Raw genomic sequence first — 26,354 nt, 5'->3', positions numbered from 1 at the left:
AGGTAGAATGAATTACCTTGTTGGAGAATAATAAGCATTAATTCATTTATAGGTTGTGGCTGCTCAGTAGACCCTAACTTTCTTCAAGTATATTGTCCTGAGATCTAGACTTGGAAGAGCTGATCAGGGAATGGTTGTCCTTATACTGAGCCATGTTTTTAGCAGCTTTATCAGTACGAAAAATTATGTTTCAGTTTCCATCCATCTAACTCTTTCTCTGGACTGGTTTCTGCCTTGGGAGAAAGAGGAATTAATCATTATTGAGTATCTTAAACCCTGACAGTTTTATTTTCATTTATTTGGTAAATTTGTTTTATTTTTAAGATTATATGGGAGCAAAATGCAAAGGATTTCGTTCCCTTTTAATGTTATATAAATATAAGTAAAATTATAATGAAAATAATTTAAGTCAACCCCAAGAATCCCTGATCATGGTTTTCCTTTCATATGCATCCATATGTCATTTAAGTTAGAAGAAATCTGAGATAAGAGAACTGTCCTTATCATTATCAAACTCAAAAAATACTAAAGCAATATCTCTTGAAACTTAAAAAATAAGGTCTAAATATTTTTAGAATATAGAAGTGATAATAAGCTAGTTATAAAATTTTCCAGAATTCACCATAAAAAAAGCCCCAAAACAGGTAGAATAGCAATGCCCCAAATCTGTAGAAATTATCTGTAGCAAAACTAGCTGATGAGGTATGTATTCCAAAATATGATCAGGTTAGATAAAAACACCAATAGTAGTAACAACTGCATCATAACAAGCTCTAGATGTGACTACTCATTTCCTGGAAATACAGCATAGGAATATGTTAAACCCCACTACAGGAACGCAATCAGCATATTCTGGGTTATGGGGAGAAATTGTCTTGGAGAAAGTTACCTTTAAAAAAGAACTGAAAAAATAAAAAAAGAATAGACTAAAGAGATTTCAGTGACACTGCAAAGTCCAGATTATGTCAGAATCTTGATTCAAGCAAATTATAAAAATTATAAAAAAATTAGAAAATATGAATATATTTGATTATATTATGGAATTATCATGAATTATATTTTAAAAGATGTGATAATGGTATTGTGGTCATTAAAAAAAGAATTCCTAACTTTTAGAGATATATAATGAAATATTTATAGTTAACATAATGTGTTTTGTTTTTGTTTTTTTGTAGCTAAATTCTGTCCAACTCTTTGCAACCCCTTGGACTATAGCCAATCAGGCTCCTCTGTCTGTGGGATTTCCCAGGCAAGAATACTGGAGTTGGTTGCCATTTCCTTCTCCAGGACATCTTCCCGACCCAGGGATTGAACCTTCATCTCCTGCTTTGCAGGCAGATTCTTTACTCCTGAGCCACTTGTAAAGCCATAACGTCTGGCAGGAGGAAATAAAATGGTAGGGGAAGATTGGTTATGAATTAGTAATTTTTGAAGGTGAGTAATTGAGGTTCATTATAGTATTTTGTCTCTATTTTGGAATATGTTTGACGTTTTTTATAAGGAAAAATTTTAAAACATCCACCAAGAGAACAAAGATATTTCAATTAGACTATAGTAATCAGAGGATGGGCCAATAAGACTTTAGAGAACATGGTTTTCATGGTATAAAATGAAAGAAGGATAAAGAAAATCTTAAAATCTTGGATAGCTAGTAAAATCAATCCAGTTCTGTTCAAATATGATAGCTCCCTAGCAATCTATGATAGCAGATAAGTGCAAAATTCTTTCTTTTTCACCTTGTAATATATTTATATCTTACACTTAGAAAGCACTGTCTGACAGATTTGCAGTTCCCACAACTCTTTACTAAATCCAGGTTTGCATGATGAGAATAGGTTACAGATTTGCTTCAGCCATTGGAGTGACTGAGATGTCTAATCTCCTGAGCTAGGACTTTGTTGGTGTCCAGCTATAAGTAACGTTGTCTTTTGGCTTGAATACATTATATAGAGATTATAATTTCTTACTTATGTCATACTTTCCACATGCTTGGGAAACACGAGACTAAATCATAAATCTGACTTTTTATCCTGTTTACTTAGGAACTGTTCTCTACGGCCTACATCATTGCTCAGAATTGGTCAGTGTCGTTTTTCAGAGATACACATTGTAGAAAGAAGCAGATGTCAATCTGTCAGTCAACACATATTTATCGATTTTCTAGGCATAGTGGAGGAGGGAGACTATATACTTTGCTTTATCGTCTGTTCTCGATCAAAACCCCTTTATTTATCCACTTATTCTGATATTGCAAATTCCACTGACACTGATATTACAGCAGTCACCATGCACTCAGTTCAGTCCAGTTCAGTCCCTCAGTTGTGTCCAACTCTTTGAGACCTCATGGACTGCAGCATGCCAGGCCTCCCTGTCTATCACCAACTCCTGGAGTTTACTCAAACTCATGTCCATTGAGTTGGTGATGCCATCCACCCATGTCATCCTCTGTCGTCCCCTGCACTCACTCGGTAGTTATTTAATAAACATTTCATGAGTGGCTAACAAGTATCTGACTCAGGGCTGAGTCCTGGAGATTAAGAGCTGAATATGTGAGACATGGTTCTTGCTCCCCTGTTCTTTCTTTTCTTAATGCTCAGTCTCTTAGGCTTCAGTCTAAATTTGACGTCAATGTCCTCTGCTTTATAAAAACTTCCTAATTCTTAAGGTTCCAGATGGCTCCCTAGACTCCCTCTGGTCTAAGCTTATTCCATCTCTTGGATAATTCACCAGTTGCTGCTGCCTGTGATGAAATACAGCCCTTTCTATCATCATTTTCCATTCATTTAACAGTAGTTATTGTTGTTCAGTCGCATAGTTGTGTCCTACTCTTTGTGATCCCATGGACTGCGGCACGATAGGCTTCCCTGTTCCTCACCATCTCCTGGAGCTTGCTCAAACTCATGTCCATTGAGTCAGTGATGCCATCCAACCATCTCATCCTCTGTCATCCCCTTCTCCTCCTGCCTTCTATCTTTCCCAGCATCAGGGTCTTTCCCAATGAGTTGGCTCTTCACATCAGGTGGCCAAAGTGTTGGAGCTTCAGCTTCAGCACCAGTCCTTCCAATGAGTATTCAGTAGTTGAGCATCCTGCTATGTTCGGGTGCCTAGGGATCCTGCTGTATAATGAGAGACAGAGAATGGTGAACACTATAATGGTATAATGGGTTTCCCAGGAGGGGCTAGTGGTAAAGAACCCACATGGCAATGCAGGTAGACATAAGAGACCTGAGTTCGATCCCTGGGTTGGGAAGATCCCCTGGAGAAGGAAATGGCAACCCATTCCAGTATTCTTGCCTGGGAAATGCTGTGGACAGAGGAGCCTGGTGGACTATAGTCCATAGGGTCACACGTCGTTAGACACAACTGAAGCAACTTAGCATCATAATGGGATAAGAGTGTTTAAGGAACAGAGGGAATTCTGAGTGACACTGCTTGGTAACTAAGGAAGGGCTTCACAGAGTATGAAAATTAGTTTGAGTTTCAAAGAGTAACTTACAGAATTGGGTTAACACTTTCCTTTCACTGCCCCTCCCTTTTCCACATAGCTGGATTTAGCCAGATAGCGCTCATTTATTTGAGTCATTGAATAAGTATTTATCAAGTACCTACTGTATGACAGGGACTCTACTAGACCCTGATTCAGCAGGTGGACAGGGTACCAATCCAGCAAAGAGATAGTATGGGGGATACTGATAATCTGGGTCAGGGATGGGGAGTGGGATAGGATCAGACATTCACAGATCAAGTCCAAGTTCAAGAGGATTGGGACTCTCAGTCTGATTCTTGGAAGATGCTTTTGCAATTTGGGGTAGGCTCATAATCAGACAGCTTTGGAAGTGCAAAGTATAATGCAGGTAACTCATTTTCCACTTCAGGTATAATCAGTATCATTTATGTGGGTTCAAATTGCAAATGTGTTATCTTGGCAAAGCTATTCATTCTGTGCCCTTGTTTCCATATTTTTAAAATGAAAATAAGTGTTACCACCATACAGATTCTTGGGAATATCAAACATAACTTATGTAACTCAAGAATGTTTGTCACTAGGAAGGTGATCAATAAATATAATCATTTAAAATTTGAGGATCTTGAACCAATGTTAGTTACAACATTTCCAAAAGGATGAAACAGCAGGGATCTGAGTGTGTGTGTGTATGTCTGTGTGTGTGTGTGTCTGTGTGGCAGGTGGCTCTTACACGAATGTAGGAGCTTACATGCTATGGAAAGAATTAATCTGTGAGCCAGTGATAGTCACCAATCATCATGAAGTTAAGTTTCAGCTGTCGCTTTCCAGTGGTATGAATTTACATCAGGAGTGTTGGAACTCTACCTTATTTTTCTGAGAGTAAGGTGACATGGTTCTGGTACATTTTCAATAGCTGAAATCTATTAAAATCCACTCTTCATAGTTTCTGAGGTGATATTTGTATAAGTTTATTTAAGTTTTAGTAACCAGAGTGCTTGGATAGAGCTGCACCTATTACTTGCTTTTATCACATTTTTTTTTAAATATAAAGTTTTGTGTATTTCATATGAAAGACAATATCCCAATTTAAGTTATAACTTGTGATTTTTCTCGTCATCTCACGGAAATGCTCCCATAAAGGCAATTAGAGCCTTTCGTCTTTATCTCCAGAACTTTGACTGCTTTCATTAGAGATGTGAAAATGTGAGCGTGGTGGTGGGAAGGATTTGAGAACTGAGACAGCTCAAATATGTCATAAGATTAATTTTAGACTAGGTATTTTTTTCTATTCAGTGCTCACTTACTTTCTCAATTTTTATAGTATCATGCTAAGATTTAAAATATCCAAGACATTTTTGACCAGAGAGACAGAATTATTTCCCAAGAGGATTGATTCATTGTGCATTTATATTCTTTTCCAAGTTGAATAAATTTCAGAGCTAGGCCAAGAAATGTGTAAAAGGTTTGCATAGCCTAACCATGTCTCTAGAACCAACATATTCATGCTCTTTGATGCTACTTTGTTTTCAAGTCGTGTCCTGGAATGCCCACAATAGCACATTCTGTTGCTTATTGAGCACAAAGTTATTTTATCAAAGAATATAATTTCTCAATAATTTTCCACCAATCCCTTATCTCCCTTGCCACTGGCCAAAGACAATAGCAGCAACAAAAACAGGCCAAGCCAAAACTAAACTAAAAATGTAAAGAGTAGAGGGTTTTAAAAATCACTTTCTACTTAGAACACGTTAAAATCATCCAGATCATATTTGGGGTTTAATTAAAAAAAATAAATTCCCATCTGGGGTCCTTGATGGCACTCCATGGTAAAATGTCTTTGAGACTAACAAGAAAATTAGCAAAATTGTTTTAGTGCAGTAACTTATCTTTTAAACCACCAATAAAGTTTTAGTGAGAGGAGGAGAGGGCCTGCATTTTCATTTTCCCATGTAGACCAGACAGTTTAAGTAAATTAACAATAAAAGGAGTATCTTATTGTCACTAATGGGTGTGGCTAAGCCTGTCCTTGTTTAATGGAGAGCCATGAAAGATGATCAGAGAGTACATTAATAGATAGCAATATGTTGTGACCTAGATAGGTTGAAGTATAAATAATTTTAATGGTCTAAAAGCCAAATCGGTAAGAAAGAAACTTATCTGGGTCAAGACAGTTGTACCTATTAAATTAGAGATGGCTCTATTAGAGGAAGAACCATGCCTTAATCCTAATGTCCAAAGGGAGCACTGCAGCCCTGAAATGTGATCAACATTGAGATTCTGGGCAGACTGTTTAGACCAGAAACTGTTAAGACCAGGGGGCTAAGGCTTGAGGTACAGATTTGCTGCCAAGCACAAGATAAAAGCTTAGCTATTAGGGTGAGACCTACAGTCAGAACCCTTTAGATGGCAGAGTAATTTGATGTCCTTTGAATATGCTTTACATCTTCACAGATTACAGACAGAGTTGGTCCTGGACCTGTGGTGCTGAACAAGGACTTGCAAAAGAGAATTAAGATCTAAAATATTCCTATTCGTGATTTATCCCTTAGTGAATCACAGTTTCTCTTTGCTCTGTTCCTAATTGGTCTGTTAGTTTGACTTCTAACTAATATATAGGATGTTGGTTAAATAGCCCTTCTGGTTTAAGACATATCCCTTCACTAGATTTGGGACCCAGGTCAGGTTGTTCAACTTCGCAAAGCTTCTGTTTCTTTATCTATAGTAAGAGAAGAAAATCACTTCACAGCCTGATTGTTAGCATTGATGTAAAACAGTTCATTTAATGCCAGGCATGGGGTCATTAGAATTTGCACTATATTTTTATTTCTGACTAGTTTGGCTGAAGGGTTGATACACAGGCATCTGTTGATACACAGCCTTCCATCATCTGGAACTCAGTGGGTTTCTCCTTCTACCTCTTTTCTTGTGCCTGTCAGCCTGGCTGAATTGTGTGACACTTCCATAGTAAGTTTCAATAAAAAAAACCTGTAACCATGCTTGCTGAGAAACATAACATCTGAATCCTACCTCTGCTGCTGCTGCTGCTAAGTCGCTTCAGTCGTGTCCGACTCTGTGCGACCCCATAGACGGCAGCCCACCAGGCTCCACCTCTAGAGGTCTGTTTAATAGATTAATCAATTTTGCCTAAGCTTTGAATATGATTTTTCTCTTCTGAATACAATATGGAGAGTTTTTTTTCCCCCTCTGGGTATGATTCGTTTGTGAAAATGTTGAGCATTGTATTAAGAATAAGATGCAAATATGCTTTTAAAAAAGGGATAGGGATAAGTTAAAAATTGTCTTCTAAATGGTTAATTGTTTTGGCTTCATGATTAATTTTATGGGGAAATCTAAATTTATACTATTAAGTTATTGTCCAATTTCTTTTTGCTTATCAAACGTGTTTTTTAAAGATTTATCCGGGCCAGATTTAGCCATATTTTAGAAAATGTAAATTTTTTAAAAAGTTGCTGCCTACGTACAAATTATTTAAGGCTTTGTCTGGAATCATTTTAGAAAAATAGTTATGTTTATGAGTAATGAAATAACATGTACAATTTATTGAATAATTGTTAATAATTAATGACAAATAATGAAATGCAGTCAAGAAATAGATTCTAGCCTTGAATAATGGACAGTGCTTAAAATGCGATCATGAGAGATACCTCTCAGTAAGGTTGGTGTTTCAGCTGACACTAGGTTCACTGTGACAATGGGAAGTAAAGAGAGAACAGTGGAGGTTTAACTGTACCTTACTTAGTACTTAGATCAAAGAGTTACTAACAATTCAGAACCATAGCAGCCCTGTAATCCTCAGCACTCAATAAATAGATTGCTGAAGTAAAGGTCAGTTTGCTTAATGTCCAGAGAAAAAGAGAAAAAGGCAGCTATTTAGCCATCACAGTTTTCAAAGGAGAAAAGAATGGAGGCGATAATGGATGGAGAATTTTTTTCCAATCTTCAACCATTCAGCATGATTCATTGAATACTTATTGCATGCAAAGCACATGTGCAAAGTACTGTATATTAAGCTTTGTGGAGGGATATGAAAAAAGTATAATAAAAGCATTTGTGTAGTACATTTCAAGTAAAGAAAATTCATTCACATACATCATCTCCTGTAACCTTGACAACATCCCCGTGAAAAAGAAATACCAATGTGATTGTTTTTCCCACTTAGAGATACGATAGTTTAAGGTCTTATGAAATTAAATGATTTGTCCAGTCACCTGTAGCATTGGCATCTGGATCCACATCTTCATCTACGAATATTCATTCATTTGAAAATATTTACTGTGGTCCTACTATGTGCCAAGCACGGTGCCAAGTATTGGTGCAATGATAGAAAGCCCTTGATCTTCCAGAGCTCACAGTCCAGATGGGGAGATGGGAAAATAATAATTCCAAGCAGAAAATGCTGGGCTTTGTGTGGGTGGTACAGATGTCAAGTGAAATACACTGACAGTTTAGAGAGGGAAGTCCCTCTCATTCCAGCAAAAAATGCAGGGCCTTGACATCAATAGAAACATAGACATAGAGAACAAACGTGTGGATACCAAGGGTGAGAGGGAATGGGATGGACTGGGAGATCAGTACTGACATATATACACCACTGTGATAAAATAGATAACTAATGAGAACATGTCCAACTTTTCGCAACCCCATGGACTGTAGCCCGCCAGGCTCCTCTATCCATGGGATTTTTTCAGGCAAGAATACTGGAGTGGGTTGTCATTTTCTTCTCCAGGGGATCCTCCAGACCCAGGGATCAGACCCATGTCTCCCACATCTCCTGAACTGGCAGGCGGATCCTTTACCACTGCGTCACATGGGAAGTCCATGAAGTTAAAAGATGCTTGCTCCTTGTAAGAAAAGCTATGACCAACCTAGACATCTTATAAAAAAGCAGAGACATTCCTTTACCAACAAAGGTCCATCTAGTCAAAGCTATGGTTTTTCCAATGGTAATTTATGGTTGTGAGAGTTGCACCATAAAGAAGGCTAAATGCTGAAAAATTGATACTTTTGAACTGTGGTGTTGGAGAAGACTCTTGAGAGTCCCTTGGACTGCAAGGAGGTAAAAGCATTCAATCCTAAAGGAAATCAGTCCTGAATATTCATTGGAATGACTGATGTTGAAGTTGAAGCTCCAATACTTTGTCCACCTAATGCAAAGAGCTGACTCGTTGGAAAAAACCCTGATGCTGGGAAAGATTGAAGGCAGGAAGAGAAGGGGGTGACAGAGGATGAGATGATTGGATGGCATCACCAACTCAATGGACATGAGTTTGAGCAAATTCCAGGAGATAGTGAAGGACAGGGAAGCCTGGCATGCTGCAGTCCATGGGGTCGCAAAGAGATACGACTGAGCGACTGAACAAGGAGAATATACTGTGTAGCATAGGGAACTCTGCTTGATGCTCTGTGGCGACCTAAATGGCAAGGAGATCCAAGGAAGAGGGGCATGCAGGTATATGTGTGGCTGATTTGCTGTGCTGTACAGCAAGAAACTAACAATATTGTAGAGCAACTGTACTCCAAAAAAAATACACACAAAGCTTTGAAGTTGTGTGTGTGTATGTAGGGGGAAGGGGGTCAGGAGCAACAAAATAGACCCCAGGAAGTGTAAGATAAGGAGTTTTTAAGCATTAGAATGATCTACAAAATAATAATGAAGATAAATATGGTAAGGTGTGATGTGTAGATTATAAAGTGTGAGATAAGAGGCAACAAACTAGTTTTTTTTTTTTTAATGATCAGTTTAAAGCATTTATCTTCTAAATTAACTATTTGTATGAAGCAATTAGTGTAATAGTTATCATCAAACTTTCCTAAATTGTTCTTTTAGAAGACGTTTAAAAATATTTGGGGAATTAATTAGGAATTTGATATAAAAGAACTCAATTGAATATATGAAAATGAACAATTATCTTTTGTTATCAAGATTTTTTTTCATGAGATCAGTGACTAAGACTTATTTTCATAGAAGCATTGAGTTCTGCACGTGTGTGCTGGGGCTTGACTTGATTTGATACTTCACAAATGGAGCTAGAGATTATTGTCAAATTCTGATAATTTTCTTCTCCACACTTTATTCAAGGATATTCTCTGTAATTTTTGTCATATTTCTTTATATTATATTCTGATCTTCACCCTATTGTAGTTCATTCATTTTCGTGGACAAGTAGTTCAGAAATTGATGCAAGGTGGAGTGACAGGATGAATTTTTTCAGATTTAAAGGACAATATAGATAAAAAGTTTTATTATATATCCTAAACCTCCATCTTTAAACTGAATTGGTTACTAATCGTTTTATTGTAGTTTCTTTTCTGGATTTCCTCATTACTAGTCAGTAATACACAGTGTGATTTTTTTTTAATCACAAGCATTTCTTTATATAATTTAATGCTGTCCATCTTTACAAAAATTTAATTAAATAAAACATAGTCTCTTTTAAAAAATGTCTCTTGTTTAGGATCATCAATTTTCTTATGAATATCATAGAACACAATGAAAAATACTTAGCCTTTTGTCAAATGACCAAAACAAATATTCACAGATATGTACATATATATAAATATGTGTGTAAAATTTTATTAAGTTGACATTGATTAAATTAGAAGAGCAAAGTGGATGTATATTTTTTACTATTAAATCTTTTTTTATTAGTGTCAATTCATAAGCCTAAGCCTTTAGAGTCCTCTTCAGTAACTTATTTAAATTATCAGTGGTCAGAGTTCCCAAAATATATGATCTTAAAACTGTTGATTAATACATATTTATAATTTATCACACATTGTAGATATATAGAATTATTAATCATTATTGTCTCTATTCATAAAATTTGAAATATTTTCATGGCTGGGAATGATAGTCTGAAAGTATGTTTCTGTGTAACAGTTTCAAATGAACACAATTAACAGAGAAGTTTTCAAAGAGTATAAAGTCATTATGAAAAATTTTAGAAAGTACTTAAATAATGAGAAAAACTAATTTGAGGATTTACTATATGCCAGGTATTACCTGAACTCTTTTTGTACTTATCTTCATGTATATTCTATGCTGCTGCTGCTGCTGCTAAGTTGCTTCAGTCATGTCCTACTCTGTGCAACCCCATAGAGGGCAGCCCACCAGGCTCCCCTGTTCCTGGGATTCTCTAGGCAAGAACACTGGAGTGGGTTGCCATTTCCTTCCCCAATGCAGAAAGTGAAAAGTGAAAGTGAAGTCTCTCAGTCGTGTCCGACTCTTCGTGACCCCATGGACTGCAGCCCACCAGGCTCCTCCGTCCATGGGATTTTCCAGGCAAGAGTACTGGAGTGGGTTGCCATTGCCTTCTCCAATATTCTATGAGATAACTATTATTATTTTAGAAATAAAGAAGTTGAAATGCAGAAAACTGATACCCTGGATTTTCTCTTCCTCTTGTCTTCCAATCTTCTATCAGTGTTTCTATTGGCTGAACCCAGCCATAAGCCATCTGTCAGGGCTTCTTGGGAAATAGAGTAGTCAAAGTTCAATACTCCTGGAAGATACCCCAAACTAGGGAGGGGCGAAGAGTGGCTCCCAGGACAAACAGGCCCAGAACTAACACATGCCTACTGTGTAGCAAGCACAGGTGTATGCTGTTGTTTGCCAAGATTTCATATGAAATACTACTTGGTCATTCATTTCTTTAACAAATGTTAACTACCTGCTGGTGAATGTGATTAAGATAAATATAAAATAAGCTGCTTAGTAAGGGAAGAGTCAGGTTCCTAAATAAACACAGACAAAGCATAAATAATAAAAAGCAAATGTGTATGAAGCATGTTACAGAAGAACAGATGAGAAAAGATTTAATTCAGACCAGAGGAAGCAGAAGTGTGAAAGCTACAGAAAAAGAATGTGGTTTGAGCTGGATTTTAAAAGAAATGGGAAGATTGGCTGAAAGCCAGTTAGGTAGGCTTTCAGGCACAGAAAAAGCATGAATAAAAACATTGAAAGATTTAAAGGGAGTTGTTTGTCAAGTACAGTGTTTATAGCTGGAGTACAAAGGATATGAAAGAAACTGGAGAAGGAATGGTCAATTCCACCTTAATCAAGGTCACTCTGCATTTGAAGAGTACTGATTCCTAACCAGACTTCAGGACTATTTACCCTTGCAGATTAGTTGCATCCATCTTCTTTCTCTTCTCACTGCTTGCATAGACCAGCATAGGTCTAATCCTATTCTTGGTCTGAGTATCTTCCTTGCCTTGTATAAGGACTCTGAAATAGAAGGACAAAAAGGAAAAATGCAGCTGGCTTGCCTTCCCCAAGCTTAGTATATGCTGCTTCCCCAAGTATTCAAATATAAGACAGGAGAAGGTGATGCAATGGCTATATCTGAGATCTGACCAGAGAAGAGACTCTGAACAATAACTCCAGCTATACTGCTTCAATTTCACTCTGATACCTGGACAGAATGAGTTTCCTATGATAACAGCCACTGAGGACACCTCTGCTGACTTTTGACTAGTGAGGACTCAGAATTTAAAGAAAAGTGAATCAGGTCAGGACTGAGTACATGGCCATCCAGACAATGTAAATCTGAGTAGCAAAATATTTCCCTGGCTATGCTAGTCTTTCTCTGTTTGCTCCTCCAAATCCATTCTCTGCTCTTCTCTGTGTTCTAGGAAGCTGACCTCTAGGTTTACCTTTTTGGTGCACCTGTCCTTTGGAATCCTGTTGATTTTGCTCTTTGGGAAGCATTAGTGGAAGAGGAGAGGGAAGATGAAGAGAGTAGAGGTGTTTATTACCCCTCCTCTTCCCTCCCAGACCATAGATTGCAGAGGCTGTGTTCCTTTAGCTACTGTCAGATGGTCCCTCATTCTTGACTCTCTCTCTTATGAGATTTCAGTGGCACTGTACCCTTCCCTATCATTTCCGGTGGAGGGGTGATAACAATTCCCCACTGTTGCTAGTCTTCAGCTGCTTAACCATTCTTTGTCAGTTTCCTTAATCCTGCCTATACCTCTGTAAAAGATCCCTTAAATTAATGGATACTGTGCTATACCATTGTAAACCTTCCATCAGAACTGATGAATGGTTTTCAGTTCTCTCAGGAATTGCCCTCAGTCATCTGCCTTCTCCACAGTTCTATGCCCTTCCTGGAGCAGCCTGGATCAAGGACTGATCACTGTGGGGCACAGGACAGCCACAGGCTTGTTTGAGACCTTTGTTGGAACTACACTGAGACTCAGCTTCTGCCCCTTCCAGATCTGCTTTCTTTTCCTGAGTTTTAGGAGCATGAATCCTGAGAGTGCTCCCTAAAATTGACCTGGAACTCTGATCTCAGGCTCGGTATCTGCTTTCACAGAGACCCCAGTTTACAACACTCATTCTTAAAAAACATGTGAGCTGGCTGATTCCTGTAAATTGTAATTATCTTTTTTTTGCCTGTAGTGATCAATAGGACCCACACTGGGCCTAATTTTTTCCTGTACCTTCCCCATTCATTTCCATAGGATCCTTTATGGTCTTCTCATACCCATATCAATCTGTGCCCTTGAAATTTATCTAAAACTAAGCATTGAAACTACCTTAAACTCCAAATTTATGACTTAGATATTTAAAAATATAATAGCTTCCAGTATTGTTGAAATTGTTAAGGCGCAGATATATTTATATACTGCTGACAGCATTGTTAATCAAAATAACTTGAGAAAAATGCATGCCATTACACATCATTGTGCTATTTGCCTAGTAGTCACTTTCCTGAGGATTTATTCTTAAACAATAAAAAGGAAAAACAAATCTGTATCCATAAATTATCATCTTTGTTGAGAGAAGAGACTACCTTTAAATATCTGAAACAAAATACTGAATTTCTTACTATTATAAGGGTGTGAGAGCCTTGCATTTAAGGCTCAGCCCTTTCTGAGAAAATCATGCATTTGATTTTGTGAAATTTTTGAGAAGCTTGGAGTTTAGGTATTTTCAGACCTAAAACAACGTAGAACTGCTTAATGATTGATTGACTATTTGTTGTAGAAGCATAGTTACTAATGTATGTCTGTTGTTGACTGGCTTTCAAAAGTGTGATCACTGGCTTTTATGATCCTGCTGTGTGGCCCATTTCCTAATGATAGCTTACGGTGAATGGTGTTGGATTCGTGATCTCCAAAGAAGATTTATCTTTCGTACCAGGGACCAGGCTTGATCACTCAAGAGCTTTTGTGTAGCAGAGTTTTATTAAAGTATGAAGAGGGACAGAGAAAGCTTCTGACATAGATACCAGAAGGGGGACAAAGAGTGCCCCCCTTCTAGTGTTAGCAGGGGAGTTATATACTTTTTAAATTGGTTATTACAATAAATCAAAAGAATGTCTCAATGTTGTAAAGATCTTAGTAGACCCATTCCCACAATTTACATTTTAAGATAACAGGATTAGAACTTAACAATAGAAAGATTTTACCAGACCCACTCCCATAATATACATTTTAAGATATCAAGATTAGTCAGAAGGTTTTCAAGAAGGGCTTCCCTTGTGGTTCAGCTGGTAAAAAATCTGCCCACAAATCAGGAGACCTGGGTTTGATCCCTGAGTTGGGAAGATCCCCTGGAGAAGGGAAAGGCTACCCACTCCAGTATTCTGGCCTGGAGCATTCCATGGACTGTATAGTCCATGGGGTCGCAAAAAGTTGGACACGACTGAGGGACTTTCACTTTCAAGAAAGATAAACTGTTCTCAAGCAGGATACATTGTTTTTATATAATCCTTAGTACAGAGTTTAAACTGAGTTGTTCGTTGTGTAATCATCAGTTTTTAAAGAAAAAAACGTTTTATGTGACTAAGACTAAGGAATGTAGAGAAAAAAAGACTTGTCCTTTCTCCTCCTTGAGAATTCCAGACCCCTATCTCCTTCCTTTTTGAGAGCTCCTGACCCCTCTCTCTTCCTTGGGGACCCTGGACTTCTAATCAACCTGCCTAGAAATTGACTTTCTCACTAACAGGCCACGAACACTCTAACCTTATGGGGTGAAAAGAATTAGATGAGATTCCTATGTGAAAGGGCTTTGTAAAACTGTGAAATGTTATGCAAACTCTATTATTAATATCTTTTCTTTCACATCTTAATATTTATACTATTGGGAATTTATAGCTAATTGATAAAAATATAAAACTAAATATAAAGTTTTTTGAAAAATAAAAATGCTCCATAATATCAAGGATGTTTAGAATTGAAACCAAGGAAGGCATATGCTGCTGCTGAAAATATTTATCCAGATAACTCGGCATCTGACTGAGAGATGGCCAGGGGAGGGACAGGGACATCTTCCTAATGCATTCTAGCAGGCCTCGCATTATGTGACTGCTGTGCTGGTGGGGGCCCTAGAACAGACATGTTGCATCAACATTATGGGTTATAGTGTTCCTTTGCTCAGAAGTTTCCTTCGGTTTGGAGCATTGTGTTCAGTAGACATCCTCATGGAAAAGCTAGAATTCTATGTTATTATGTACTACAGAGTATACAATAACTATTGCTATGAGCGATAAATGTAGTGCATATTCCTTCCTATTTTAGAGCCTTTACTGGATTCATAATGCTGCCAAAGGTTAAACATTCCCCAACTGAATCATGCTAAGTTTGAAAAGCTATTAATTTGGTTAACCCAATAGTTTTAAAGTTCAGCTATCTTCAAATTAAATGGCTAATCTGTATATTTAAAAAAACCTTATGGCTATCATAAAAAAGGCCACAAGTAATAAATGTAGACAGTGTCATGGAGATACTTGCTCATACACTGTTTGTAGGAATTTCAATTGGTCTGGCCACTATGGAAAAGAGTATGGAGATTTCTCAAAAAAAAACACTAAAAATAAAACTGTCATATGACCCAACAATTTTACTCCTGGGTATTTATCTTAAGAAGAACTGGAAACTATAATTTGAAAAGATACATGTACCCCAATGTTCTTTGCAGCATTATTTATAACAGCTAAGATATGGAAGCAATTTCAGTATCCAACAGCAGATGAGTGGATAAAGAAGATGTAGTCTGCATCTCCTGCATTGGTAGGTATATCCTTTAACACTGTGCCACTTGGGAAGTCCCAGCATGGACACATACACACACAGACACACACAAATACTTATACAATATAATGGAATAGTATACAACCATAAAAAGAATGAAATTTTGCCACTTGCAAAAACATGGATGGACTTGGAGGGTATTATACTAAGTCAGCAGTTGGCAACCTTTTTGGCACCAGGGACAGGTTTTGTGGAAGACAGTTTTTTCACAGACAGGGGGTGGGATGAAGTGATGGGAATCCCCTATAAATATACATGAAGCTTCACTGGCTCACCTTCTTCTCACCTCCTGCTGTGTGGCCCTGTATGGTCTGTGACTCAAGGCTTAGGGACCCTTATACTAAGTGAAATAAGCAAGAAAGAGAAAGACAAATACTGTGTGATGTAATTTATATGTGGAATATAAAGAATAAAACAAACTAATGAATATAGCAAAAAAAAAAAAAAAGAAAGAAACAGATTCATAGAGAACAAACTAGTGGTTACCGGTGGAGAGAAGGAAAACACTTTTATTAAACTGAATAGGCATGCCACAAACTGGAGGAGATATATCAATATATAATGACTGCCTACAAAAATTAATTATGAAAACACAGATAACTAAATTAAAATAGTCAATGCATTTGATTAGACACTTCATAAACTATGATATACCGAAGGCCAATGACACTTAACAAAGTTCTCAACATTACTAATTTTATTAAGCAAATGAAAGTGAAAACCACAATTTGACACCATTTCAAACCTTGTCAAATGTCTAAAGTTAAAAAAATAAAACTGACATTACCAAATGCTGGTGAGAATTTGCAACTACTGGAATTTTCATATTTTGCTGTGGGTTATATAAGATATTAAAATCACTATGGAAAACTGCTTAGTAGTTTCTTTTAAATTTAAACATACTCTGTGACTATATTCAGAAATTTCACCCCTAGGTAGTTACTAAGAGAAATGAATAAATGTGAACACTTAAAACCTGTACAAAACATTTTTAACAGTTATTCATAAATACCCTCAAATGGTAGGAGCTCAGTTGTTTTGCAGTAGGAAAAAGGATAAATAAATTTTGATATATTTACAAAATGGGATACTAATCAGCACTATACATTAAAAAAAGAATGAAGTACTGGTGGGTGTGACAAAACAGAGAGAACTCAGTGACATTAAGCTGAACAGAAGAAACTAGACATAAGAGAATAGACTGTACAATTGCATATGACATACTGATAGGAATTTTAATTTTAGAAGTTTTATTAGTGGCTTGTATTTTTTATTAGAATCTACTTTTTTCTAGATTCTTTTTTCACTTTTGAGTCCATTAACTTTACCAAGAGATGAACGTTACCGGTCACTTTTTCTTGGACCACACTGTAACGTTCTTCAGTGTTCTTTTATTTCTAACTAAGTTTTCTTAAATCATATCTTTAGATATTTGCTTCATATTAATGCCTTTTTATTTTTTGGTTCCTTTTTCAGAAATATTAATTATGTGTTGCTTGCTTCTTTTTTGTCATTATTTCTCTAACCCCTTTAAACTCTTTGTTAATTTCCAATTTATTTAGTGTTCTATTTGTATGTATGTTCCCTAATATATTTCAGCGTGACCTATTTGGCTTTTTGTTACTTCCAATTTGGTCTTTTCTATGTTGATTTTACTGTGTGCTTCACTTCTTCATTAAACTCTGTGAGTCCATGTATTCATGTTTATCTTTTTCTGTTGTTTCACAGGTCATTCACTTGACAGTTCATTATGGAATGTCTTCTACCAGAGATTAGACATTTCTCTCAATTGCTGTATAATCTTTTATGTAATCTTTTATAGAAATGATCCCTCTCTCTTGCTGTCTTTCATCCATATACTCTCTATCTTTACACACACATGTGTATCTGTACTAAGCTGTTTCAGACGTGTCTGACTCTTTGTGACTGTAGCCTTCCAGGCCCTTCTGTCCAAGGGATTCTCCAGGCAAGAATGCTGGAGTGGGTTGCCATGCCCTCCTCCAGGGGATCTTCCTGACCCAGGGATCAAACCCAGGTCTCCTGCACTGCAAGCAGATTCTTTACTGTCTGAGCCACCAGGGAAACCCGTCTTACATCGATGGTTGTATAATAATTTTTCAGTGTTGTTATTTCCACCTGTCATTCATGAATGGACTGTAGTTTAAAGGACTTGGGATTAATGCCATTTCAGATACTATATTCTTTCATCTTATGATTTGCCCTTTTATAATGTTTGTAATATTTACCTTGTCAGATTCATCTTGACCCCCTGGTTGGATACTTGGAGACTGTCTTTGCCCTGTGAAGCAATTGTTATATTCTCTTGGTAATAAAATTTAGGCATAAATAGCTCTCCAGCACAGTTATATAAGGTTGTGTTATTTCAGTTGTGTTTTTTTTTTTTTTAAAGGAAAGAAGTTGAAAGAGGGCATCTTTGTGGTGAGGTGTCAAGAGATAAGACTAAACTGGAATGTTTTGATGGGATTGTGATTCAGCAAGCCACTTAATGAGGATCTATTACATTCAAGACCCTGCTAGGCATCTCTCCCTATTTCATTTAATCCTCAGGATAACACTGTGAGATAGGAGGCATTGTGCCTGTTTTTATAAAGAAGAACACAGTCTCAGAGAGGTAATGCAAATTGCTAAAATCCCACAGTATAATATGTGATAAAGTTGGTTTCTCAGCCTAGAATTGAATCCAGTTTCAGAGTGCTTTCCTTATAAAACTACTGGCTTGCACTGAACGTAGTTTATATTGGAGAATCTATAAATGCTTATTGCTAAAATCAGAAATAGTAACTGCTTTCTTCATTCTAAAGCATACAACATTTTAGCCATGTTTAGTATTGATCATATATGGTTGCAGCCACATCAAAAATACGTACAATGAATCACTGTTTTTCCATTGATAGACATACAAGATTAGAAGGATCAAGTGACTTATTAAACATCCTGTAATCATTCATTGGGCTCTTACTAGTAGCTGAAGATCAGGGAGAGAAAGTCTTGTTTTATTTGGGAATTGACTACCGTCCTTTACAGTCCTGATAAAATTTTAGTTATCCTACAAGAGCACGTTTCTGGTTTATCTTCTCTGTGAATCCTTTCCTTGTCCTCCTTTGAAGTCTTATGTAACCTTCCTGTTTGCTGTTACTATCTCAATAATATATCAGTAACTATTTACATCAATTGTTCAATCCCACTCTGCTACTCTGCTTAGACTATATAATCCTTGAAGACAGAGATCATGCCTTTTCATCGTTGTATTTTCAGGGCATATTCAGTACATGGCCCTCAATAATGCTCAGTGAATGATCGTCAGGTAATTGGTAAATGAATAAGAGTATTTGAGTACATTGATATATGAATTCATAAATGAATTGCTTTGTCTTGAAGTCTTTTTTGCATTGTATTTTAGCATGATCTTTAAAGTGTAAGTACAATTTTGCTAAAACAAAACAAAAACAAACAACATCCTTTCTGACAATGCATTCAATGCAAGCCCTAGGGGAAAAAAAGATGGCTGAAAATTTCCCCCAGATTTGAGGAGGCTTCCTTGATAGCTCAGGAAAAAAAAAAAAAAATCTTCAATTTAGAGGTAGCAAATGTAAGCACTGTAATTGGAACAACATTTGGACTAAATCCAGGTTACTAGAATTTTAGTCCTTGTTATGCCATCATTCGGAGAAGGCAATGGCAACCCACTCCAGTACTCTTGCCTGGAAAATCCCATGGGTGGAAGAGCCTGGTAGGCTGCAGTCCATGGGGTCGTGAAGAGTCGGACACGAATGAGCAACTTCACTTTCACGCATTGGAGAAGGAAATGGCAACCCACTCCAGTGTTCTTGCCTGGAGAATCCCAGGGATGGCAGAGCCTGGTGGGCTGCCATCTATGGGGTTGGACAGAGTTGGACACGACTGAAGCAACTTAGCAGCAGCAGCAGCATGCCATCGTTAAGTGGATGGCAAGTCACTTTGTTTAGGACTCCATATTTCTTTTGTGAAATGAGGGAACCCCATATGGCAAGTGTTACAAAATGACACTTGAATAAATAAACTTTGAAAACCTCTGCTCTAAGGAACTGATTGGGGAGGGCTATTATAGGCAGTACTGGTTTTCAAGCTTTTCTAACTGACAGAACATCTTGTCAAATAAAATCTTCCATCGGCCCCCAAATATAAAATAGGTAAAAATTGAGATTTTATGACTGCCAGCATCCTTGTCTTCTACCTGCTCAGTCTGTTCATTCATTCCATATATATATCAGATATGTTAAGTACTTTTCAAATTTATGAATGAGTCCATTCTTATGATGAGGTCTAATTGTGCATCTTTAAAAATAAGCAAAGAAATTATAGTTTCTGAATATGATGATAGTTAAAGACCAGTAAATATACTTCTGTATGTTCCTTTATGCTCTATCAAAACAAAGTTACATAGCATTCTGATATATTCAGCCTTCTGCTCTTGAAAGATGTCCTCTTTTTTTCATATGTCCACCGCAGTGAACCCCCAGGCTTTCAGTACGGCTGGAATAGACTGTTTGGCCCCAAATTAAGTGTCTGCTTCTAAATAGGTGGTAATCATGGGCAGAGTTAATATACCATTTATTCAGTTAAGTCAGTAAATATCATGCCATTAGTTCATTTGAGGTCCTGGGAAGATTCCTCACATTTTTGTCATCTTCCTCATAAGAAGTCTGTAATGATGTGGTATTTGTATTTTTGAGAAAGGAGCATATAGAAATTGTGTGTGTGCTTGCTTGCTTAAAATAATAATGAGCTTTGTTACTTCAATCTTCTTCCCAAGAAAAGAAGAATTTTACATTGATGATGAGTGTGTGAGTATTTGGGGGCTTCCCCCATCACTTCATGGGAAATAGATGGGGAAACAGCAGAAACAGTATCAGACTTTATTTTTTGGGGCTCAAAAATCACTGCTGATGGTGACTGCAGCCATGAAATTAAAAGACATCTACTCCTTGGAAGGAAGGTTATGGCCAACCTAGATAGCATATTTAAAAGCAGAGACATTACTTTGCCAACAAAAGTCCATCTAATCAAGGCTATGGTTTTTCCAGTGGCCATGTATGGATGTGAGAGTTGGACGGTGAAGAAAGCTGAGCACCACAGAATTAATGCTTTTGAACTGTGGTGTTGGAGAAGACTCTTGAGAGTCCCTTGGACTGCAAGGAGATCCAATCAATCCATCCTAAAGGAGATCAATCCTGGGTGTTCATTGGAAGGACTGATGTTGAAGCTGAAACTCCAATACTTTGGCCACCTCATGCGAAGAGTTGACTCATTGGAAAAGACCCTAATGCTGGGTAGGATTGGGGGCAGGAGGAGAAGGGGATGACAGAGGATGAGATGGTTGGATGGCATCACTGACTCGATGGACATGGGTTTGGGTAGACTCCGGGAGTTGGTGATGTACAGAGAGGCCTGGCGTGCTGTAATTCATGGGGTCTCAAAGAGTCAGACACGACTGAGCGACTGAACTGAACTGAACTTGTGGCTCAGATGGTAAAGAATCTGCCTGTAATATGGGAGGCCCAGGTTCAATGAAGAAGATCCCCTGGAGAAGGAAATGGTAATCTGCTCTAGTGTTCTTGCCTGGAGAATCCCATGGACAGATGAGCCTAGTGGGCTACAGTCCATGGGATTGCTAAGAGTCCGACATGACTGAGTGACTAGCACTTTCACTTTTTTTCTTTTCATGTAAGTATTTGGGGGCTTTGAACCTAAAAAGAAGACTTTGGCCAAAATCAGAATCTCCCACGTGTCACACAAAACATGTATGAAAAGCATTATACTGATGGACAATTCTAAAAAGCCAAGAGACATAGGACTTGTGAATCGACATCAAGAGTCTTCTGTATTAACTTAAAATTATTTTTAGATATTAAAGCAAAGACCTAATTTAGAAGAAGAAAATACTTGTGAATCCTTGCTCAAGCACAAGAGAAAGCAGAGGCAAATTATTATGCCATTTGAGCTGTTTTAGATCTAGTTGTTATATAGCCTAAGTTTTTTAATTTGATGTAAATTTGTATGAGATTACATAAAAGAGTAGCTTTTCATAGGCTCCATATGTTCTGCAAACAACAAAATCTTATCTCTTTTATATTTTATTATTTAAAAAAAATTCGTTTCTTTTCTTGCCCTGAGATCCCACTTTAATGCCCCATTATCCTCTGTATTTTGGTCCTAAACCATCCTCATTTGCTGCTTGTTCTATAATAAATAATTGTTTGCTGCTTCCAGGAGGCAACAGAGGATAGTGGTTAACTGTGTGAACTCTGCAGGCATAGTGCTTGGGTGTGAAATCTGTCTCTATCCTTTCCTAGATGAGTGAGCTTGGATGAGTCATTTACTCTTTCTGTGCTTCAGAATTCTTACCTGTAAAATAGAGGCAAAAATAACTGTGAGAATTACATGGTATGCTGTATTTAGATATCATAGAATGTGCCTTCGTGTGTGCTAAGTCACTTCAGTCGTGTCCAACTGTTTGTGACCCCATGGACTGTAGCCTGCCAGGCTCCTCTGTCCATGGGATTCTCCAGGCAAGAATACTGGAGTGGGTTGCCATTTCCTCTTCCAGGGGATCTTCCGAACCCAGGGATCAAACTCACCTCTCTATGTCTCCTGCATTGGCAGGCAGATTCTTTACCACTAGCACCACCTGGGAAGCCCATAGGATGTGCCTAACATAAAGCTAATGGTGTCCCAATCACAAGGGTAAGAATATATTTCCTGTCAATATTGGTTATTTGTAAGCTGGTATTTGTAGTTTACCAGGCATTCTGGTTCTGTGTCTTCCCCCGCTCCTAACTGCTGCCTTTGGATTATCACAGTTTTAGTGGATCCAGGGAGAGGCAGAGAGCATGCCTATTTTTTCCACTCAAACGCTTTCCAGTAAATACTGATTGCTCTTCACAGGGAGTAAAGTGACTAGCAATATTCACAATGAGCTTCTGTGAACTATGCATTCTTACAAATAAATACATAACTTTAATGAATAGTGTAAATAAGGAAAAAAAGTAATGATGTGATAAGACCTTGTGACATGTAGGGGAAGTCAGGAAAGGCTTTTCTGAAGAAATGATATGTAAGTTAAAGGCTGAGGAATGAGTTAGTTAGGCAAAATGGATGATTACAATCCTTCCCACGGCAGGGAAGGCATGTTGGTAAACCCTAAATGCACTTTGGCTGAAGCTAAATGAGTTAAAGGGGACAGTGGTGTGGGATAAGGTGGAGGAGCCAGTAGCAACCAACATAGGAAGCTGAGGCTGAAAAGACCAGCTGGGACCAGATCTGAAAGCACTGATGTGTCATATGAAAGGTTTTGGATTATCCCAAATGTTACAGGAAGCCATGAGGAGTGAAAAGCAGGGAAGTAATATAAGGAATTTTGCATCTAAAATAAATTTATTTATTTTTATTTTTGGCTGCAGCTGGGTCTTCCTTGCTGCGAGTGGGCTTTCTCTCCTTGCTGTAAGCAGGGGCTGCTCTTGAGTTGCAGTGCGTGCCGTGGCTTCTCTTGTTGTGGGGCTCGGGCTCTGTGGTGAGCAGACTTCAGTAGCTGCAGCACGTGGGCTCTGTTGTTGCAGCTCTCAGCCTCTAGAGCACAGGCTTCGTAGTTCTGGTGTGGGGTCTTAGTTGCCCTGTGGCATGTGGGATCCTCCCAGAGCACAGATGGAACCTGTGTCCCCTGCATTGGAAGGTGGACTCCCAACCACTGGACTACCAGGGAAGTCTGGAATTTTGCATTTTTACAAGATCATTCTGGAAAATGCAGAGAGAGGGAGTAGAAGATCTTCTTTCTTTGTTCCTTAGTTGCAGTGCCCGTAAAAGGACTGGAACCTCCTCTTTGAAGCTTTCCTTGATGATTTTTGCCCATAGAGGTGATCTTTACTCATTTGTTCACCTAATGAACCCATTCTATTCCTGTCATAGCAGTCATCACACTGCACTGTGAGCCTGACCCATGCCAAGGATGACTATGTATTGTAGAGTGAATAATAACTGATTCATTTCTCTGAAGACTAGACTGTGGGCATTTTAAGGTCAAGGATTATGTCATTCATCTTGTATTACCCGCAGCATCTAGCAAGTCTCTTGTCACACAGCAGATTCTCAATGGTTTTTGTTGCTGTTCTTGGGAAACCGAAGGAAAAAAAGTGTCAATATTCATGATGGATGGAAATGGGAATTTTCGATCATAGATGCAATTTAATTTTTTATACCATCATTGAAATTTGGTAACATTAATTGGAGTCCTAGAACAGCTGTGATAGGTTTATGGAAGTTACTAAATAGCACTGAAGGTGGAATTAAAATATTTCAGTTTGAGCCTGAACAGGTACCCTGAAAACACTTAATTGAGTTAAACATTTTTCATCCATACTGGCCCTTTACAATTGTCTGTAGACTTTCTATGGTTCATTTTAGAGAGAGTAAAAGTTCCTTCACCCTGTCTAAATCTTCCCTAATCACATCATCACTTTGGTACAATGATAACTCAGAGATGCAAACCCTCAGATGCTGGGAGAGCTTACAATATCAAATTGTTCATTATTTAAATATATGGCTTGAATTTGTCATTTGAATATAGGACTTCTTTGTTCTTTCCCTCTTATTGAAAATGGAACCCCAAATGGATGAAAAACAAAGCAATTTATATACTGTTTTATGGCATTTTAAACTATAAAAATTTAATCAGTGTACTAGTTACATTTTTAGAATAGGAAAAATAATTCAGCCCTTTAAAAATTTTCCACTTAGACAGTTTTTATTGGAGAGAAACTCACTAATAATCCCATTAAGACATATGCGAGTGGAAACATGGGAATTGTTTGTTACTTTCTTGTTCTATTATTGTCAGGAATTAACATTCATCCAAACAAATTGTATAATTAGAATTGTTTTTATTTTTTTCTTGTCAGCATCTGTATTGATTTCAAGTTTGTGTTCTATTAGCAAGTTAGAAAGAACACATTTTATAGTAGAAACTGGTTTTAAGTGGCTGTTTGGGAGAGATGTTTTACTCAGAGTAGAATTAAGCCTAGATACTTTGCAATCTGATAACTATTAAAGGATGCCATTATCTCTCTGTTACTTATAATTCTCTTAGGTTTAACTAATGATTTAAGTTCATATTAATTTTTAATACTTTTTCAATTTTTATCTCAAAATCTTTGATGCTTATTGCCTCACTAAGCAAACAGATTTTTCTCTCCCAGAAATGGCTACAATCTAAATGTTGGGTGCTTATAGTTTTAAGAAGTTTTGCACAGAATATCTTTTTGTATTACATATATCTTTTTGATCAACATTTTTTGCTCTCCATTATTTGTATCCCATTACAACTGTTTTTGGGAGGAAGAACATTTGTCTCTTCTCAACAGTCAAATCCCAAATCATACCTAATTGGGCACAGTAGCCCTGAATTTATGAAAGTTTGATGAGGATCAGTAGATACAAACTCCATCTCCTTTTGCCTTCAATCTTCCCCAGCATCAGTCTTCTCTAGTGAGTCAGCTCTTTGCATCAGGTGGCCAAAGTATTGGCGCTTCAGCATCAGTCGTTCCAATGAATATTCAGGATTGTACTTTATGAATTAGTAAAATTTCCAAAGAATTAGAGGATTGACATAGAAATTGCCAACTTCTGACTCTCTCAATTGAGGCCATTAAGAAACAAAACAAATGCTCAGGACTTCCTGGTGGTCCATTGATTAAGAATTTGCATTCCAAAGCGGAGTACATGGGTTGGATCCCTGGTTGGGGAACCAAGATCCCACAGGCCAAGGGGCAACTAACCAACCCTGCACAGGAAAATTACTGATCAATCCCGCGCACCACACCTAGAGAGAAGCCTGCTCCTCACAATGAAGATTCCTTAAGCTGCAACTAAGACCTGATGTAGCCAAAATAAACTTATATATAAAAAGAAATACTCATGCCCAATTACATTGTCATCTCAAAAATGGACATTTTTACATCTGAAAGAATGATGAGTAGGTCTTCTGTTGAAAAAGAAATGGGGACTGTAATCCCAAACAGAAGACCAAGAAACATCCAGATATCCCACATTCTTCAACGAGAGCTATGTATAAAAGTGCTCAGGCAACTCCCTCTAAGAGGGAACCAGGTGGATCCTGACATCAGCCATCACTCCAGCAGCCTCCCAGTCCTCATATAAACTGCCTCTAGGTGAGGGAGGGAAGGAATGTGAAGGGGTGCTGGAGAAATGAATTACAGACCTACTGAAGAACCACTTCTAGAGATGTGGGATATTTTCAATGAAAAGAAGGTTGGCTTCTGTAGCCCTTAGGAAAACAAAAGTGATTTAATACAAGAAACTGATTACATAAGTATGAATGATGCAAATGAAAGCAGACGAGTGAGATAATCCAAAGATTAGTGAAGCAGCTACCATTCCAAGTGCAGAGGGAGAAAGGGATGGTGGTATTATGAGGGTTTAGTGGTGCAAAGAAGGGGTCACCACCGTAGGAGCTGGAGTCACCAAGGAGTCACTCTGAAGCTAGTGAGCAGACATCTGATGGGGTATTGTGTAGCTGCTTCAGGGTGTGCCAGGATGGAGGGCCAGTGTTGCCTATGCTACTGAAATAGGGAGAGAGTTCCTTCTCTCTAATTTTCTTCTTCCACTTTCCTCTTCGTGATTCCTGTTGTCAACATCTAAAGGAAGCCAGTCAGGGAGAGAATTTGTGAAATGCAATTTGCAATGTCTCAGCCTGCACATCACACAGCAGAGTTTAGAATGGTTGACTTGGGTCTGGAAGACATTGATAAACAACTGA

The 26,354-nt window shown here is 37.7% G+C and overlaps 1 protein-coding gene and 1 long non-coding RNA gene across 2 annotated transcripts in view; one reads left to right on the top strand and one right to left on the bottom strand.

Moving 5' to 3' along the window:
- The window catches only part of LOC145506364 (uncharacterized), a 31,486-nt gene extending 28,122 nt beyond the window's left edge, over window positions 1-3,364 (bottom strand). The window contains exons 1-3 of the long non-coding RNA XR_014053822.1: window positions 3,295-3,364; window positions 2,876-3,116; window positions 17-233 (exon numbers count right to left, since the gene is read on the bottom strand). This is a non-coding gene — a long non-coding RNA (uncharacterized LOC145506364). The remainder of the gene's footprint in view (window positions 1-16; window positions 234-2,875; window positions 3,117-3,294) is intronic.
- The window catches only part of PDE4B (phosphodiesterase 4B), a 653,160-nt gene that overhangs the window by 79,620 nt on the left and 547,186 nt on the right, over window positions 1-26,354 (top strand). The window lies entirely within an intron of this gene.

The sequence above is a fragment of the Giraffa tippelskirchi genome, chromosome 5, assembly GCF_054371585.1.
Source record: "Giraffa tippelskirchi isolate mGirTip1 chromosome 5, T2T-mGirTip1v1.2.pri, whole genome shotgun sequence".
Taxonomy (NCBI): domain Eukaryota; kingdom Metazoa; phylum Chordata; class Mammalia; order Artiodactyla; family Giraffidae; genus Giraffa; species Giraffa tippelskirchi.
Note: the sequence above shows the minus strand (reverse complement) of the source record. Positions and strands in the feature narration are given on the sequence as shown.